At 42.7% G+C, this 20548-nt stretch overlaps 2 non-coding genes across 2 annotated transcripts; both read left to right on the top strand.

Moving 5' to 3' along the window:
- The first annotated feature begins 7140 nt into the window (after positions 1-7140).
- Trnaw-cca (transfer RNA tryptophan (anticodon CCA)) lies at positions 7141-7215 on the top strand. Its single transcript has one exon. It is a non-coding gene; the product is annotated as a tRNA-Trp (tRNA).
- A 225-nt stretch (positions 7216-7440) lies between these two features.
- Positions 7441-7515, top strand: Trnaw-cca (transfer RNA tryptophan (anticodon CCA)). The gene has a single exon. It is a non-coding gene; the product is annotated as a tRNA-Trp (tRNA).
- The last annotated feature ends 13033 nt before the right edge of the window (positions 7516-20548 follow it).

Genomic DNA, 20548 nt, shown 5'->3' with positions numbered 1-20548 from the left:
ATTCCCTAATTGCTCTCGTGTGAACGCCTAGTTGTTTCATTAAATAGGCCGCTATCGCTCCTTTCCCGTTAGCATGTAGGGAGTGCACAAAAATATGGAAATACCGCAAGAAATGCAAGCGTGAACGTAAATGCGAATGCTAGCCAAGCCTGCAGGTTGCCCTGTTGTAATTGACCATGAACGGCAGAGTGCAATTTCCTCGACACTTTGCGAGTCATTGTTTGTCAAGTCGCGGCCAGAACAGTGCTCTATACAGCAATCAGTGCATTTTCGAGGAGTTCAGTGCATCCTAACGCAGGCAAACATTTGGTGCTCATATAGAAGGTACTTCCGTAACAAGGTTAGCCGAAGTTTTTTCTGGTTCAAGAAACACTGTATCAAATATTTATATATCATACAGAGGTAGTGGAAAAATATCGTCCGCTAAGCGACGACGTGGGCAAAAGTGTGTGTTGAGTGGTCGTTGAAGAGGATTGCGATGAAAATTAAGGGTGCGATAGCTACAACAGTGAATGCAGAAAGGAATGTTGCACTCGCAATATATATATATATATATATATATATATATATATATATATATAATTTAAATAAATAAATAAAATACACGAAAGGAGCTCCATAGGCAGGAAATTTCACGGCACGCTGGAATTTCAAAACCACTTATCAGTGATGCAATTGGCCGCATCAGGAAAACGTGGTGCTGAAGTTATGAAACATGGTTCGGTGGTGATTTGGGCAGGCATAACGTGGTATTCCATGGGATTTGGGCAGCCATATCGTGGCATTCCATGGGATTTGGGCTGCCATACCGTGGTATTCCATGGGATTTGGGCTGCCATACCATGGTATTCCACGGGATTTGGACAACCATATCATGGTATTCCTTGGGATTTGGGCAGCCATATAGTGGTATTCCATGGGGTTTGGGCTGCCATACCGTCGTATTCCATGCACCTCATGGTTACTACGCAAGATCACATTACTGCCACGGATTATGTGACCGTTTTAGCTGATCGCATCCATCCCATGATGTGATTTTTGTTCGCCAATAGTGATTCTGTGTTCCAAGACGTCAGGACTCGTCTTGACACATCTCGCATCGCCCGCAACTGGTTTTGTGAGCAGGAGCATGAACTGCCGTATGTCCCATGGGCGCCACAGTCGCCAGATCTCAGTATTACTGAGCCTCTGTGGTTTGCTTTGGAGAGAACAGTGCGTGATCGCTATCCACGTACATCGTCGCTGCCTGTATTTGCCACTGTTCTGCAAACAGAATGGTAAAAGATTCCCATGGAAACCATGTTGTTGTTGTGGTCTTCAGTCCTGAGACTGGTTTGATGCAGCTCTCCATGCTACTCTATCCTGTGCAAGCTTCTTCATCTCCCAGTATCTACTGCAACCTACATCCTTCTGAATCTGCTTAGTGTATTCATCTCTTGGTCTCCCTCTACGATTTTTACCCTCCACACTGCCCTCCAATGCTAAATTTGTGATCCCTTGATGCCTCAAAACATGTCCTACCAACCGATCCCTTCTTCTAGTCAAGTTGTGCCACAAACTTCTCTTCTCCCCAATCCTATTCAATACCTCCTCATTAGTTACGTGATCTACCCACCTTATCTTCAGCATTCTTCTGTAGCACTACATTTCGAAAGCTTCTATTCTCTTCTCGTCCAAACTAGTTATCGTCCATGTTTCACTTCCATACATGGCTACACTCCATACAAATACTTTCAGAAACGACTTCCTGACACTTAAATCTATACTCGATGTTAACAAATTCCTCTTCTTGAGAAACGCTTTCCTTGCCATTGCCAGTCTACATTTTATATCCTCTCTACTTCGACCATCATCGGTTATTTTACTCCCTAAATAGCAAAACTCCTTTACTACTTTAAGTGTCTCATTTCCTAATCTAATTCCCTCAGCATCACCCGACTTAATTTGACTACATTCCATTATCCTCGTTTTGCTTTTGTTGATGTTCATCTTATATCCTCCTTTCAAGACACTGTCCATTCCGTTCAACTGCTCTTCCAAATCCTTTGCTGTCTCTGACAGAATTACAATGTCATCGGCGAACCTCAAAGTTTTTACTTCTTCTCCATGAATTTTAATACCTACTCCGAATTTTTCTTTTGTTTCCTTTACTGCTTGCTCAATATACAGATTGAATAACATCGGGGAGAGGCTACAACCCTGTCTTACTCCTTTCCCAACCACTGCTTCCCTTTCATGCCCCTCGACTCTTATAACTGCCATCTGGTTTCTGTACAAACTGTAAATAGCCTTTCGCTCCCTGTATTTTACCCCTGCCACCTTCAGAATTTGAAAGAGAGTATTCCAGTTAACATTGTCAAAAGCTTTCTCTAAGTCTACAAATGCTAGAAACGTAGGTTTGCCTTTTCTTAATCTTTCTTCTAAGATAAGTCGTAAGGTCAGTATTGCCTCACGTGTTCCAACATTTCTACGGAATCCAAACTGATCTTCCCCGAGGTCGGCTTCTACCAGTTTTTCCATTCGTCTGTAAAGAATTCGCGTTAGTATTTTGCAGCTGTGACTTATTAAACTGATAGTTCGGTAATTTTCACATCTGTCAACACCTGCTTTCTTTGGGATTGGAATTATTATATTCTTCTTGAAGTCTGAGGGTATTTCGCCTGTCTCATACATCGTGCTCACTAGATGGTAGAGTTTGGTCATGACTGGCTCTCCCGAGGCCATCAGTAGTTCAAATGGAATGTTGTCTACTCCCGGGGCCTTGTTTCGACTCAGGTCTTTCAGTGCTCTGTCAAACTCTTCACGCAGTATCTTACCTCCCATTTCGTCTTCATCTACATCCTCTTCCATTTCCATAATATTGTCCTCAAGTACATCGCCCTTGTATAAACCCTCTATATATTTCTTCCACCTTTCTGCCTTCCCTTCTTTGCTTAGAATTGGGTTGCCATCTGAGTTCTTGATATTCATACAAGTGGTTCTCTTCTCTCCAAAGGTCTCTTTAATTTTCCTGTAGGCAGTATCTATCTTACCGCTAGTGAGATAAGCCTCTACATCCTTACATTTGTCCTCTAGTCATCCCTGCTTAGCCATTTTGCACTTCCTGTCGATATCATTTTTGAGACGTCTGTATTCCTTTTTGCCTGCTTCATTTCCTGCATTTTTGTATTTTCTCCTTTCATCAATTAAATTCAATATTTCTTCTGTTACCCAAGGATTTCTATTAGCCCTCGTCTTTTTACCTACTTGATCCTCTGCTGCCTTCACTACTTCATCCCTCAGAGCTACCCATTCTTCTTCTACTGTATTTCTTTCCCCCATTCCTGTCAATTGTTCCCTTATGCTCTCCCTGAAACTCTCTACAACCTCTGGTTCTTTCAGTTTATCCAGGTCCCATCTCCTTAAATTCCCACCTTTTTGCAGTTTCTTCAGTTTCAATCTGCAGTTCATAACCAATAGATTGTGGTCAGAATCCACATCTGCCCCAGGAAATGTCTTACAATTTAAAACCTGGTTCCTAAATCTCTGTCTTACCATTATATAATCTATCTGATACCTACTAGTATCTCCAGGATTCTTCCAGGTATACAACCTTCTTTTATGATTCTTGAACCAAGTGTTGGCTATGATTAAGTTATGCTCTGTGCAAAATTCTACAAGGCGGCTTCCTCTTTCATTCCTTCCCCCCAATCCATATTCACCTACTATGTTTCCTTCCCTCCCTTTTCCTACTGACGAATTCCAGTCACCCATGACTATTAAATTTTCGTCTCCTTTCACTACCTGAATAATTTCTTTTATCTCGTCATACATTTCATCTATTTCTTCATCATCTGCAGAGGTAGTTGGCATATAAACTTGTACTACTGTAGTAGGCATGGGCTTTGTGTCTATCTTGGCCACAATAATGCGTTCACTATGCTGTTTGTAGTAGCTAACCCGCACTCCTATTTTTTTATTCATTATTAAACCTACTCCTGCATTACCCCTATTTGATTTTGTATTTATAACCCTGTAATCACCTATCCAAAAGTCTTGTTCCTCCTGCCACCGAACTTCACTAATTCCCACTATATCTAACTTTAACCTATCCATTTCCCTTTTTAAATTTTCTAACCTACCTGCCCGATTAAGGGATCTGACATTCCACGCTCCGATCCGTAGAACGCCAGTTTTCTTTCTCCTGGAAACCATACAGGACCTGTATTTATCCGTTCCGAGACGATTGGAAGCTGTCCTGCATGCCAAAGGTTTTCTTACTTTGCTTTGTTGGGTTTTATGTCGTTTCCATATTCTTGTCTACTTCCTGTATCAATGAACCGTGCGTCTGAGAGTGAAGTTGCCGGTGCAGAATCCCTGCTGGTAGATACGCACATGACCTGTGGGTAATGCAGTGCAAATGTTACGCTTAACGCTTAATTGCCAAACAGAGTTGGCAGTTGTAACAATTATCGATCTGGTAGTGTGTGATTTTATTACTAATTTTATGCATTAAGGTACGTAAACTTCGTTTATTTAACTTGTAAGTTATTAATGAAATTATAACTTTGTAAATTTTATTCTTTATGAGAAAACATTTTTTATTATGTATTTGATGAAGGAGAAAATTTTTGAAAAGCTCTGTTTTATGTAAAGTCGTAGAGAGATCATTCAGGCATAAGGATGGCAGTTTACTTTAAACCAACAAAAAAAGGTTCTGGAATGTGTTTTACGGAACACACAGACTTGGCACCGACAGTGTATTTAAATGTACTGAGGCGTGTGAAGAAGATGGAAACAGACTAATGGTAAAGACATAAGATGTGAGCTATATTATTGTGGTTTGGCTGAAGAGCGAGTGGTTTAAGGAGGACAGCCAAGATCACATATGAAGATTATAATTGCAGAAGCACGTAAATTTAATTTCATAGTCGCCAGTGCCAGCAGATGTCGATCTCATGTGTGTGTGTAACATCGTCGTAAGTTTGAGAGAGCAGATTTTGATCAATAAGTCCATGTAGTACTGCTCTCTTAAGAACATATAATTAGTAATTGCGATAAATAATATTTGAGTAAAGGAAATTTCGTTCTCTTCTTAAGCTGTCACTAATGTTGGAACTTTCTCAGGCTACCAAGGGGAAACTTAACTCTGTAGTTTCTTTGGCACTAGGGTAGAATTTGTTGAGGGTAGTTTTGCGAACTATTACTGCATATTGCTGTACGAAAACGGGAGGACAGTGAAAGGGAAAGAGGAAGCACTAGAAAAGTCAGGTACTGTTTTTGTTACGAAACGTAATTATTTAGAACTCACTGAAATAACAGCTGTAAATGCTGTTAACATTCGCTGAAGTTAATCAGATGCGAATTGCAATTAACTGGTCATGTCACTGGTTTGATTTCTGGAGATATTTGTTTAATCAGTATACAAGGCAGAGCTTGTTAATAAATGAGCCATATGTAGGTCTTTAGTTTCACAAAGTGTTACTCTTGCTGGTATTACTGATTTTCTGAACCCAGTGTTAGAACTTGTGGACTAGGCAAAACAGTAGGTTATTACTCAGTTATTTATTTCATGTGTCAAAAGTATTCTAATATACGTGTCCATTGTTAGGTGGGCAACTTTAAACTGTTTATTATTCTTTTAACTCTGAGAGCACATATTAGATTGAGATTACTTTTTGAAAACTACTTTCAGTTAAGGGTACTTGTACATCAGTCGTATTTCTAATATGAGTTCTTAAGAGATGCTGTTAATGCTACACGCTATAATTAACTGTTTGTACTAGTGACTGTTCCTAAACTGATTTACCTGAATCATTAATTTAATGTGTAACTGAGTAATACCAACCCAAGCCACAGCCCGACGTCGTAGGCTTTACGCAGGTCATGCTTATCATTTGAACTGTCTTAAAGGTAACACAGTAACATCCGTTACTAGCTGTTTTGTTTTCCTGAAGCTATAAGACTAGATATTGCACAATGTATTCCTTCAACTCTAATGAACTCGATGTCGACGGAATAATAAACTTACTTCCACATTTCTGGAAGAAAATCTGGTTGTTAGTTAGTGGCCGTAGTTAACATTCGACTTACGTAAGGCTGGTAAAAAAAGGGAGACGAAAAGAACATTCATATATTTCTTGAATCTACTCTTAATTTCTTTCCGGCAGTGATTTTTCATTTCCAAGTCGACGAAATTCACACTTCCTGACAGCTCCAGCGAAGCCGCGATCCAAGCAACTGGCTCGACAGTTGTTGGACGAACTTGTTCCCACGATGTTTTCTTCATTTTTGGTCATTCTCTGCGCGCAGCCGCCTTGTTCACTGTCGCAACTTGTTACACTCAGCAAGTTGAAAGTTTTCTGTGTATCTCACCACAGATTACTCTCAAACGTAGCGACGAATAAGCCCTGATACTTTCAAGATACGCAGAATATACATTTCTCATGCCCCAGAGAACAAATTTAGTAACGCGATCTGACTCCAAAATAAATAAAAAAAAGTCCCACGACACACACTTTTGTAAATTAAGCACAGCGAAAAGAAATGAGGATGTACATCTCTAATATGTATTATTAGCACATAAATGAATAAAATTTGTGAATTTAATATAAGGGGCAGTCAAGTGAAAACAGGACATGCGGAAAAAATTAAATAAACTGTTAATTATTTCAAGTGTCATCGCCATAACTCTTCACACATTTATCACACTGTGGCACACAGCGCTCAATGCCTTAATGGAAAAATATTTGTGGTTGCCTACGGAATCATGACTGTGCCCAAGCGTGTATTTCTTCGCCTCCGTAGCAGATCGATATCTATGAATGTCTCTCCACAGGGCTCCAAAAACATGGAAATTGCGTGGGAGGGATAGTACGGAGGATATGTAACGGCTTCCCAATGAAACCTTTTTGCAGTGTAGTCGGAATAACCTTGGCCGTGTGTGGCATGTGTGCCAAGGTTGCCTGTATGCCTTCATGCGATTCCTAATTTCTCGTATCTTCGTGGCCCGTACGCGGAATATACATTGGCGGCAGAAGAATCGTTCTGCAGTCGACTTCAATCGTTGGTCCTCTAAATTTTATCAATAGTGGTTTTCAGAATGGAAGGTAGGAGACGAGATACTGGCAGAAGTGAAGCTGTGAGACCGGGCGTGAGTCGTGCTTCGGTAGCTCAGTTGGTAGAGCACTTGCCCACCAAAGGCAAAGGTCCCGAGTTCGAGTCTCGGTCGGGCACACAGTTTTAATCTGCCAGGAAGTTTCATATCAGCGCACACTCCGCTGCAGAGTGAAAATCTCATTCTGGAAACATCCCCCAGGCTGTGGCTAAGCCATGTCTCCGCAATATCCTTTCTTTCAGGAGTGCTAGTTCTGCAAGTTTCGCAGAAGAGCTTCTGTAAAGTTTGGAAGGTAGGAGACGAGATACTGGCAGAAGTGAAGCTGTGAGACGGGGCGTGAGTCGTGCTTCGGTAGCTCAGTTGGTAGAGCACTTGCCCACCAAAGGCAAAGGTCCCGAGTTCGAGTCTCGGTCGGGCACACAGTTTTAATCTGCCAGGAGGTTTCAAGTTTCAATAGTGGTTTTGTTTGTGAGAAGAATATTGTCTTCCCCGCTAATACTCGCTCGTGAATTGCAACCAGATCTAGCATTCCACCTCTGAATTTCCTCGATGTCTTTCTTTAATCCTTCCAGGTGGGTATCCCAAACACTCGAGCAGTACTCAACAATGGGTCACACTATTGTTCCACACACGGTCTCCTTTCCAGACGAACAGCATTTTCCTAAAATTCCCCCAATAAACCTGAATCGACGATTCGCTTTCTCTTTTACTGTCCTTACATGCTCGTTCCATTCCATATCTCTTTGCAGCGTTATGCCTGTATATTTAATCGACGTGGCTGTGCCAAGAAGCACACTACTAACGCTGTATTCGAACTTAACGGCGCTATTTTTCCCACTCAGTGTGTTAACTTACATTTTTCTACGTTTAGAGCTCGTTGCCATTCATTGCACCAACCATAAATTTTGTCAAAGTCATCTTGTATTTTCCTGTAGTCACTCAACGACGATACCGTCCCGTGCACCGCAGCACCATCGGCAGACAGCCTCGGCCAGCTGCGTACCTTATCCATCAGATCTTTTATGTACAGAAAGAGTAGCAGCGGTCCTGCCACACTCCCTGTGCCTCTCCTGGCGATAACCTTGTCTCTGATGAACACTCGCCGTCAGGGACAACGTACTGGGTTCTATCACCTAAAAAGTCTTCGAGACACATTTCAGGGAACCTACAGTGTACGCTATTACCCTGTAATATATTGATTATTCCTTGCTACTGCAGTGTTATCATGAAACTGTGAGAAAGGACAGGCGCTCCAAGGCGCGGAAGCAGAGACGATGCTGAGGGCAGATGAAACTAGGAGAGATATTGTTACATGAAGTAATCCGTAAGGGAAGGGCCTTGCGAAAATGCAGACGCCCCCAGACGCAGTCCCAGGGCGCTAATTACTCTTTCAAGGTATTAACATGTAACTTCATATGTTGTCTAAATGCTGTGGTAGGTTGCCACCGTAGACCTTTGTAACCAACAAGGACGTATGAGCGATAAAGCCAGCTTGATACCAGCTCTGAGAACAACAACGTCAGTAGACTCACAAGGGTTAGAAAGAGAGCGAAAACGCCAAAAAACTGTTGACCTAGCAGTCCCTACTCCGGGGAACCCGAGAGGCGGGGCTAAATGACGTATAACAATAATTATGCAAGCCTTATTTGGCAGAGCAGTTACGTTTAGCTTTCAGCTGAACAATGTTGATACCAAATACGGACTTAGTGCAACTGCATTAACATTCCCGCCACAGTAGCAGTATAGGGGACCTAACTAAACCGTGATTGGCAGGCGCGTGCAAGAGACCTGCGGGATTAGCTGGATGGCTTTAAGTGGGAAAAACAGTGCCCCCACGCGACTCTTTAAAACCCCTAGATTCCGCATTTTGGCGGAGTTCTCAGTCAGACGATCTGAGCGCCGAATCCGCGTCCGTCGACTCCAGCCTCGGTGGAGCTTCGTGTAAATCTGCTCTCTCACTTGGAGTGCTTCAGTGAACAGTGTCACATTGAGTATGCTTTGTTTTGCAACTAAGTTGTTGCCTTAAGATGCTGCTAGTGTCTGCTACTGTGGTGAGCATCCACTCCTGAGACTTCTGTACTGGCTTCTGTTGTAACAGTGTTATTCATGATTTTTCTAACACTAGAACTAGCCTCCAGTATATTAGTTAGTCATGTCTGGAATAAACAACTATTTCAAAATCCTGTTTGTCCAAGAGTCTCCACAACGAGTTCCCTACTTAGTGTCACCACCTGCATTTCTAGTAAATGCCTGTACCTGTGTTCATCTACATCTACATCTACATTTATACTCCGCAAGCCACCCAACGGTGTGTGGCGGAGGGCACTTTACGTGCCACTGTCATTACCTCCCTTTCCTGTTCCAGTCGCGTATGGTTCGCGGGAAGAACGACTGTCTGAAAGCCTCTGTGCGCGCTCTAATCTCTCTAATTTTACATTCGTGATCTCCTCGAGAGGTATAAGTAGGGGGAAGCAATATATTCGACACCTCATCCAGAAACGCACCCTCTCGAAACCTGGCGAGCAAGCTACACCGCGAAGCAGAGCGCCTCTCTTGCAGAGTCCGCCACTTGAGTTTGTTAAACATCTCCGTAACGCTATCACGGTTACCAAATAACCCTGTGACGAAACGCGCCGCTCTTCTTTGGATCTTCTCTATCTCCTCCGTCAACCCGATCTGGTACGGATCCCACACTGATGAGCAATACTCAAGTATAGGTCGAACGAGTGTTTTGTAAGCCACCTCCTTTGTTGATGGACTACATTTTCTAAGGACTCTCCCAATGAATCTCAACCTGGTACCCGCCTTACCTACAATTAATTTTATATGATCATTCCACTTCAAATCGTTCCGCACGCATACTCCCAGATATTTTACAGAAGTAACTGCTACCAGTGTTTGTTCCGCTATTATATAATCATACAATAAAGGATCCTTCCTTCTATGTATTCGCAATACATTACATTTGTCTATGTTAAGGGTCAGTTGCCACTCCCTGCACCAAGTGCCTATCCGCTGCAGATCTTCCTGCATTTCGCTACAATTTTCTAATGCTGCAACTTCTCTGTATACTACAGCATCATCCGCGAAAAGCCGCATGGAACTTCCGACACTATCTACTAGGTCATTTATATATATTGTGAAAAGCAATGGTCCCATAACACTCCCCTGTGGCACACCAGAGGTTACTTTAACGTCTGTAGACGTCTCTCCGTTGATAACAACATGCTGCGTTCTGTTTGCTAAAAACTCTTCAATCCAGCCACACAGCTGGTCTGATATTCCGTAGGCTCTTACTTTGTTTATCAGGCGACAGTGCGGAACTGTATCGAACGCCTTCCGGAAGTCAAGAAAAATAGCATCTACCTGGGAGCCTGTATCTAATATTTTCTGGGTCTCATTAACAAATAAAGCGAGTTGGGTCTCACACGATCGCTGTTTCCGGAATCCATGTTGATTCCTACATAGTAGATTCTCAGTTTCCAAAAACGACATGATTTTTCTAACACTAGAACTAGCCTCCAGTATATTAGTTAGTCCTGTCTGGAATAAACAACTGTTTCAAAACCCTGTTTGTCCAAGAATCTCCACAACGAGTTCCCTACCTAGTCTCACCACCTGCATTTCTAGTAAATGCCTGTACCAGTGTTGGCTCAGATAGAAGAAAACAATCAAATGCCTTCACTGTGAATTGCCCTTCTGCCTTCTGCTCTGTACCGCTCGGGAGCGCAGACTGACCAGTAAACCCTTTTCTCCCGCCTATGTCAGGACACGACAACCCTTCGTTAAGAGCCTGCAGTGGGGCACCGTATGGAAGCTGCCTTTTGCCCTTTATGGTTCGCAGCACTTCGTGCAAGAAAAGGATGAAAGGAGTTGCGCACGAGCGATGCTTTCCAAATCCTTGCTCATTCATTAACACAAGCTTTCCCGTCTCAAACAAATTTATTACATTCGAATGAAGAGTATGTTCAAGAATTCTGCAGCAAATCGATGTTAAGGATATTGGTCTGTAATTTTGCAGGTCACTTCTTTTACCCATCTCAAATACAGGAGTCACCTGCGCTTTTTTTGAGTCACTTGGCATCTTCACTGGGCGAGAGATTCGGGATAAATGCAAGATAAGTTAGGGATCAATGCCGTAGTGTTTCATAGAACATGGAACTTGATTTTTCGACTCTTTCAATTGTTTCTCTACACCAGGGTTGCCTGTTCCTTTGTCCTCCGTACGACACTCTGTGTAATGGTCAATGCATGGTATGTTTGTACGATCCTCCTGCCTGAACGATTACTTAAACGCGAATTTTAAAATTTCGGCTTTCGTTTTACTATCTTTTAGTGCTGCACCAGACGGGTTGTAACGTCCCCTTAGGAACAATTATACACGACTGTGCTGATAAACCTCTTACACTATTTGCTTTTCAAACAGCTGAGCAAAACTGAACGTACTCAAACATTCACTAAAGTGACACACAATATTTTTAGCGCAACGCAATCTGGCTATCAAAGATCCCTGCAAAAGAATGGCCCTGAGTAACATTAAACTATACCTTTCAGAAATCACTTACCTCACAAAGATCTTCATTACTCGAACTACTGCAATACAGCGAGCGCCACTACTGCCAGCTAAATAAAAGATGCAAACTACGGAAGGCACTAACTACTGATAGGGATAGTTAGCAAATGAAAGATATTAATAGAGAACAAACAATGTATTTACCTCAATAGTCATAATATATATAGCAGTTCATGAGAAATTACCAAACTCCGCCATCTCTCTCCCCACATCCACCACTGCTGGCGGCTCACCTCCAACTGCGCAACGCTACGCGCTGTTCACATCCAGCTGCCGCTGCCCAACACTACAATGGCAGACAACAATGCAAACTAGCCACCGGCTGCACACAGCACAGCCAGTGATTTTCATACAGAGCGCTACGTAACGTTGCCAATAAGAAAACATAAACAGCCTACTTACAGGGTCAATAGTGACGCTACAAACCTTTGATCTGCTTAGCGTTCTTACGGAGGACCAAAATTTTCTTGCTTTCTCGCCAAGGTATTTTGCTAAGGTGTGACGACAGTGATAGGCTTCGAGCATCGAGCCTTCCACAGACGTAGGAATTTCTACTAAATTTGGCATGTCGTCACTTGTGGGTATCCCAAACACTCGAGCACTACTCGACAATGGGTCACACTATTGTTCCACATACGGTCTCCTTTCCAGACGAACAGCATTTTCCTAAAATTCCCCCAATAAACCTGAATCGACCATTCGCTTTCTCTTTTACTGTCCTTACATGCTCGTTCCATTCCATATCTCTTTGCAGCGTTATGCCTGTATATTTAATCGACGTGGCTGTGTCAAGAAGCACACTACTAACGCTGTATTCGAAAGGCGCTGTTTTTCCCACTCAGTGTGTTAACTTACATTTTTCTACGTTTAGAGCTCGTTGCCATTCATTGCACCAACCATAAATTTTGTCAAAGTCATCTTGTATTTTCTTCTTGAACCGATAGTGCAACAGTCTCTGCTTCCTTAGCAATTTCCGAATTTTGTTATTAAACCAGGATAGGGATTTTCGTTCCTTGATTCACTTACTAGGTACATACTTTCCCAGAACGAGATTTACAGTCTGTGTAAACGTCGTCCATAATTCCTCTACGACCATCGTATTGGAACTAACATGTCCATTTGTCGTGTACGTGGAATGGTAACAGTTGCTTCTCTCCTCTTTCTAGCGAGAGTAGTGTCCTAGCCTTCTTGCCTTAACTACTCTGTGAGCAGTCTGATGTAGCAATAGAAGATAGAAAAAGGAAAGCTGAAGTTTTAAATTTCGCTATTAAATCATTCACGTATGAGGACTGTACAAGCATACCATCATTTGACAGTCGCACAGACTCGTGGCTTGCAGAGTGTGTGTGAACATCTAGATGTAGATGCAGATTTATTAACTTCAGCAAACATCATCGGTATGTTGACATCATGATCACTTATCCCTGTATCTATAGGAACACCGCCAACAATATCAGACAAACGGAGAGTCAACTTTTACGAACCAAAGCAACCTTACCTTTTACCATTAACCTTACACGTTAGGAAGTTTTAGCATCTTGGAATTTAGAATAGCACTGAATTAAATAAAGCAACTAGTGATGCAATAACGAGCTTCCAAGTAGTTCGTGATAACCTTTGAGCGCATATTGAACTGTGCGGAAACACACGATCGAATAGCTACGAGCGAGGTAATACCAGCGAACATTCCCGAACTAGCCTCGCCACACGACAATAGCCATCACAGTAAATAAATAGATTTGGTCGCACCCGGTCCTTACGCATAGCGATGTCTGCGCAACGGAGTGGACTTCGACCAGACAAAATCAGCTTCCTTCTCAACATCAGAAACACAGCGCGCAGGGCCTCGTCGACATTACCGTACCAAGTCCAGACAAGAAGTGACCGAGAGCAGTGGCAAACTACTTTCAAACGAGAAAGACCACATGTCCGAATAGTATTTGTCGAGAGTAAACCCACTCGCCAAGGAATTAAGTTTTTCACAATGGAAAAGAAAGTGGCTGCTAAAGATCTTGTGTCGAAACTGGTTAGAGCAAGATACAGAAAAGGGCAAAATATACTGTGAGGAAATGAATGTGCTGAGTTACAGAAACATTTCAAGGTGAACAAACCTGCGGCGTAATTTGAGGACACAATAGTCCTGACATCAATGGAATGCAGCGAATGATCCACTGCAACAAAAAGATATCGCGAAGTCACTGGGCGAATGCTCTTTTTTTCCTGAAATCATATATTTAGTTCATATTTGGGAGACCCCATATTCTATTCAACGAAGCATGAATTTCCTTACCTTCAGATGCACCGTTTGACTGTGGCAAAAAGACTTATTTTCCCCTGTGGAAGCAGAAGAAAAGGGCTCCGTGCCTCGATGGGTAGAACGGAATAACCGTGCAGGATCCCTTTGCGCCCGTCTCTCTCTCCGGCTGTTAACATTTTTCTCACGAACGGGGTCACGTCTAACTTTAAGATTTATGTCACGTACTAAGCTCAACGGTCCTATGGCGGCATAAAACAGCTAAGCTTCCAAGTCGATGCTGTCAAAAGGTACTGCCATGTATGTCACATATTTTGATACTCGCAAACTCAGACATCAAAACACCTACTTCGGGTCTTGACCTCGAATCATGAAATTTGGCCAGATGCAAGGTTTCACGGCTGAGTGCTTTCAACCTGTACGCACAGCTACCACATTGTATGGTACAATAACAAAAGATTTCTGAATGCAGTTGTTTATTCTATTCCGGAACTAACAGAGTGTAGACAAAAATATGAAAATGCCAAAACACGACAAATTACCAGGCCTAATACTGTGTAGGAAAACTGCTGGCTTTCAAAACAGCTTCCAGGCGTCTCGGAATACAAGTGCTGCATGGTTTTCAGTGGCGTCTTACACCTTTCTTCCTACAAAATAGTGGCAAATTCAGGCAACGAAGATGGAGGTGAATATCCATTATCCATCCTTCTCTACAAAGCAGACCACCAAGGCACAATAATTTTGAGATGTGGTGATTTTGGTGACCAGGAGAGTGGCGACAGTTCATCCTGTTCACAAAACCCTGTGAGTTCCATAAGCAGGAAATTGCCGTGAACGACACGAGAAGTTTAAACTTGGGCCCTGTTGTCTTGGAACACAGCACTACCACTGGGGAACAAATATTGTACCTTGGGATGACATGATCAGCAGTAATGCGACCTTGCAGAGTATCAGTGGAGCCCATGGACAACCACGATATGGTTGCCAAAATCGTCACCGAACCGCCGCCACATTACACTCTTGGGACGTAAACTCGATGAGAAGTAGGAAACGGTGTGAACAAAGATTCATCCGACCGAACCACATTCTTCCATTGCTCCGTAACACGTTTTACGGCTTCAGCAGCATTTCTTTCCGGTTACGGGCTTTTGCATTACTGATGAGTTGTTTTGTAACTTTATCTCTCGCTGCAATTGCAACCGTAAAGAACATTTTCGACTCAAAGATTATCTGTTCGTCGTATGTCTAACATTGTGTCATTTGTCAATCTCCCATTGATGTGTCATGATCTTTCTCAAATTAGCCACACAGTGGTTCACAAGTTAAAATTAATGGTAAAATACAATCCTTCTTTTTCTTCTCCTGATGCGTTTCTGTTATGCACGTCATTCACAGATCTTCTTCCTGGTTTCTCTTTTCTTCCACAGTCTGTCATTTAGCACCTCCTCCCATTGCAGGCCTCTTCGGTTCACATCATCATTCACCTGCTCTCTCCATCTTAATGGTGGCAAACCCTTTAAGCATGTTACTCTCCGTAGCTTCTTTCAGGGGCTTGACCTGTAGGGTGTTTCGTATGGTTTCATTCCGTATCTCGTCCATTCTCGTCTTGCCCAGGATCACTTGTAGAAAGTGCAACTCTGTTATTGTATTCTGCTCAGGTCTTTCTTTGTCCAAGTCAAACATTCTGACCCTTAGATCAAACTGCAGATAAAATGACTTGTGCGTCATGATCCTTTCTTAGGCAGGTATTTTCCAGTTACTAATTATGTCTGATACGCAGTAATAAAATTAGGAACAATTTTCAATTCTCTCCGAGATTTCATCCTTAATGTTTCCTTTCTTGGTTATTACCTCCTAGATACTTGAAAATATCTGCTTTTTAAATTTTTCCATTTCAGATACGTAAAAGAGCTAAAATTATAACCATTTAATAAAATATTGGTCGGCTTTCAGGAGATACTTGGCACAAGATTCCAAAGCACAGAACACGCGATTCCTGTAAATAATGAGCCAGTGCCCATCAAGCATGAAGGGATGCAGGTGGTCTGCAGTAATGTCCACGTAGTCCAAAGCTGCCATTGTGCCTTCACTGGCTACCATAGGTTTTGTAAATAAAACCGTCTAGATTGCCTATTAAAATTTCTTCATTTGTTACGACGTTTTGATTACCATCATTATCAGGTATCAAAAACCTTAGAACTTCTAAAAGAAAGTTCTGACTCAGTAGTAAAATCTAGGCCTTTTAGTACTGGAAAAAGACCTTCTGTTGTAAGTTCTAAGGTTTTTTTTATGTCTGATGATGGAAGTAGCCGAAACGTCGTAATAAATGAAGAAACTTCAATAAGCGGTTTTACATCAATGATCTCCGAAACTCTTTTCTCTTATTAATAACTACAGGAGCTCCCTTGGATATTGAGATACCGTCCAGAGAGCACGGTACATCAAAGTCGGCAACGCGTACCGATACCACAGACGCTGCGACGTATGGGAGGCGCTCCTGAAGACCACATCTCCACTCTCAGCAAAACAGTGCCCTCGCACTGAGGTCAACATAGTGTCGAGCATGCAAGAGCTCTGCTCACTTCGAAACCACCGCTGCAGGAGCCAACATCATAATCTAGGACACTGACAGTTAAAGCTTCTGAAGAAATGTGCTATCGCAAAAGTTCCATTTTGTATCGCAAGAGAACAGTTTGTTAATAAGTGCATCAACTGACGCTTTGAAAGCCAATGATAGTTGTAAATTATACAGCAATTCTGTGCCGAAGTTAAGTAAAACTTTTATTCACTTAGGTAATAAGGTATTCCAGTTTGGTGAGCCTTATCCCAGAGCAATAAAGGGACCCACAGCGATGGCTGAATGAAAGTAGATTCTTCTGGTGACAACAGAAATCAAGATCAGCGCTCGCCTATAGTATAATACTGTTCCCATCGGCCGACGTCCGTGGCACGGTGTATGCGTCGAGCAATTTTCTTCTGATTGACGGCGTATACGGACACAACCGTCTGCACAGTGTAAGAAAAAACGTGATTCTTCCGACCAGGAGACACGGTCCAATCTCGGTCATCTCGTGTCCACTACACTCGTATTCTATGACGAGCTAGGGTCACCATGGGAACTCGTAGGCAAGCCTCCATTTTCTGTGACGAGTCGTACACGTCCAACACCTTGTCACCTACTCTCGATTTCGTAGCTGAATAAAACTTCACAAGCCAAGATCGCTAAAAAAAGCATTTTACTGGAACATCGGTTTCGACAGAAGTATGGTATTATTATTATTATAGAAATTTGGCCGTTAAAGACCGTGAAAACAGTTATTTCTTGCGCTTCTGGGAAGTCTTCTTTCTCTCAGTCCACACTTCTTTCATTCTTGCGCTGAAGGCGGCTTTTCTCTCTTCAGACCATTTAGTTCCACAAGTCTCCTTAATTTTCACACCGAAACCCGTGAATGAATTCAGTTTTTTTCTAAAAAGGTTTCTGTTAAATATTGTTTCCTGATCTATGTCCATTTCTTTTAGATCTCTTTCTGTGTTGATAAATCATAAATTTTTATATTTTATATTTGCAATGTACGAAAATATTTGTTTTGTAAACCTATTCGGGTTCATCCTCATGATGTGAGCATAAAAGGAGCATCTTCTTTTTCTAATTTCGTCTGTAATTTTGCTGCACTTCGTATACACTTCTTTGTTGCTTTTTAGTCTGTATACAGGCTTGCCTTGATCATCTGTTATTTTCCTGTGTCCAAGAATTGTCCTCACAATTCTTCTTTCACGATTTTCTATCTGTTCTGCGTATGTAAAATTTGCCAGTGTTTCTGATGCATATAGTATCTGCGGTCTAATGACAGTCTGGTAGTGTCTGAGTTTAATGTTTTTGGATATACATTTTTTTGAATACATTTGTCTGCAGTAGTGAGTTGCTGTCTCTAGTTTTTGTATTCTAGCCCTGCAGGCTGGATGACCTTTTGCCACAGGCTGAATTAGTTCACCAAGATATTTAAAATGTTTAGATACCTGTATTTTTCCGTATTTCGTAGTTATTTTCTTTGGTGGATTTTTGATATTTGTAATGATTTCTGTCTTTTCAAATGAAATTTGCAAGCCTGCTTTTTCAGCAGTTTCTTTAAGTAATTCTGTTTGTTTTATTGTGTCTTTTTGTGTGTAAGCTAAACAGGCGAGATCGTCAGCGAAGGCAAAACAGTTGGTTTCAATGGCTTTGTAGCACTTCCCTCCAATTTGGACTTTCTCAACTCCATGTTTTTGCGTGAGTTTTCTCCATTCTGCTATGACTTTATCCAGAACACAGTTGAAGAGTACCGCGGACAGCGCATCTCCTTGTCTGACGCCGGTTTTGACCTCGAAATGTCGTGAAATTTCTCCCTGGAATTTTACTTTTGATGTTGTATTTGTTAATGTTTCTTTGATTATTATTATAGGATCTTAGCTTAAAAATATTGCAACATACAAATGTCGTGGAATTCCTCCTAATATCGTGTCGGACCTCCTTTTGCCCGGCCTAGTGCAGTAACTCGACGTGGGATGGTCTCAACAAGTCGCAGGAAGTCCCCTGAAAAACTATGGAGCCATGCCGCCTCTAAAGCCGTCCATAACTGCGAAAGTGTTGCTGGTGCAGGATGTTGTGCACGAACTGACCTCTCCATTCAAATGTTCAAAGGTGTGTGAATTCCTAAGGGACCAAACTGTTGAGGCCATCTGTTCCTAGACTTACACATTGCTTAAACTTACTTACGCTAAGAACAACACGCACACCCATGCCCGACGGAGGACGCGAACCTCCGGCGGGAGACCTCTCCATTACGTCACATAAATGTTTGATGGGATTAACGTCGGCCAATATAGGTGGCTAAATCATTCGCTCAAATTGTCCACAATGTTCTTCAAACCAATCAACAATTGTTGCCTTCAAACATTGCGCAGTGTCATCTATTAAAATTTCATCATTGTTTACGAACATGTAGTCCACGAATGGTTGCAAATGTAAATACAGTCCACACCATTATGGAGTTCAAAATGGTTCAAATGGCTCTCAGCACTATGGGACTTAACATCTGAGGTCATCAGTCCCCTAGAACTTAGAACTACTTAAACCTAACTAACCTAAGGACATCACACACATCCATGCCCGAGGCAGGATTCGAACCTGCGACCGTAGCGGTCGCGCGGATCCAGACTGAAGCGCCTAGAACCGCTCGGCCACTGCGGCCGGCCATTATGGAGTCACCAACAGCTTGCACAGTGCCGTGTTGATAACTTGCGTCTGTGGCTTCGTGGAGCCTGCGTCACACACGAACCCTACCATCAGCTCTTATTAATTGAAATCAGGACTCATCTAACCAGGCCACGGTTTTGTAGTCGTCTAGGGTCCAGCCGGTATGGTCAGCACCCAAGGAGAGGCGCGGCGGGCGACGTCGTGCTGTCGGCAAAGGCACTCGTGTCGGTCGTCTCCTGCCACAGCCCATTAACACCAGATTTCGCCGCACTGTCCTAACGGTTACGTCGGTCATACGTTACGCATTGATTTCTGCGGTCATTTCACGCAGTGTTGCTTGTCTGCTAGCACTGCCAACTTTACGCAAACGCCGCTGGTCTCGGTCGTTAAGTAAATGCAGTTGGCCATTGTACCTGGTGAGAGACAACGCATGAAATTTGATATTCACGGCACACTCTAGAGACTGCGGATCTCAGAAAACTGAATTTCCTTACGATTTCCGGATTGGAATGTCCCATACGTCTAGATCGAACTGCCATTCCGCGTTCAAAGTCTGTTAATTTTTGTCGTGCGATCATAATCATGTCGGAAACCGTTTCACATGAGTTATCTGAGTATTAATGACAGCTCCTCCATTGCACTGCCTTCTTATAAACTATGTGATCAAAAGCATTCGGACACCTGACTGAAATGAAATGATCGCACGGCATTGTTTGCCGGGAGACCCCATGCGGGGTGTTCGGCTGCCGAAATTGCAAGTCCTTTTTAGCTGACACCTTTTTTTTTTTTAACTGTAAGAAACTGAAAAGTAGTAAGTGCACTCGTTGCGTCGAGTTGGGGACGCACATTACTAAAAACATGCTAATAGTTGTACAAAAAGGCAGAAAAAAAGAGAGAAAAGTGCGGGGCTAAGGAAACCATGAAACAAAACTGAAGGGTGGAATCCATACCACCATTAACCAGTGCTACATCTTGCACCGGATGGGAAACAAAAACTGCGAAGACTTTTTCGCACCGGGGACAAAAAGAAAAAATGGGGGAAATACTGCTACAGAGTGTGAGGGTTCACGACGAAACTCTCCGTCTGCTGTATCATCCAGGTATGACTTATCTACCTCTTCGGTGACTTGCGAGTCAATGATGATGAAATGATGATGAAAGACACACAACGCCCAGTCATCTCGAGGCAGAGAAAATCCCTGACTCCGCCGGAAATCGAACCCGGGGACCCGTGCGCTGGAAGCGAGAACGCTACAGCAAGATCACGAGCTGCGGACGGACACCTGGCTGAAAATGACTTACAAGTTCGTGGCGTCCTCCATCGGCAATGCTGGAATTCAGTATGGTGTTGGCCCACCTTTAGCCTTGATTACAGCATCTACTCTCGCAGGC

The sequence above is a fragment of the Schistocerca cancellata genome, chromosome 2 (genome assembly GCF_023864275.1).
Source record: "Schistocerca cancellata isolate TAMUIC-IGC-003103 chromosome 2, iqSchCanc2.1, whole genome shotgun sequence".
In the NCBI taxonomy this organism is placed as follows: Eukaryota; Metazoa; Arthropoda; class Insecta; order Orthoptera; family Acrididae; genus Schistocerca; species Schistocerca cancellata.
This window is presented reverse-complemented; position numbering and strand designations above follow the sequence as displayed.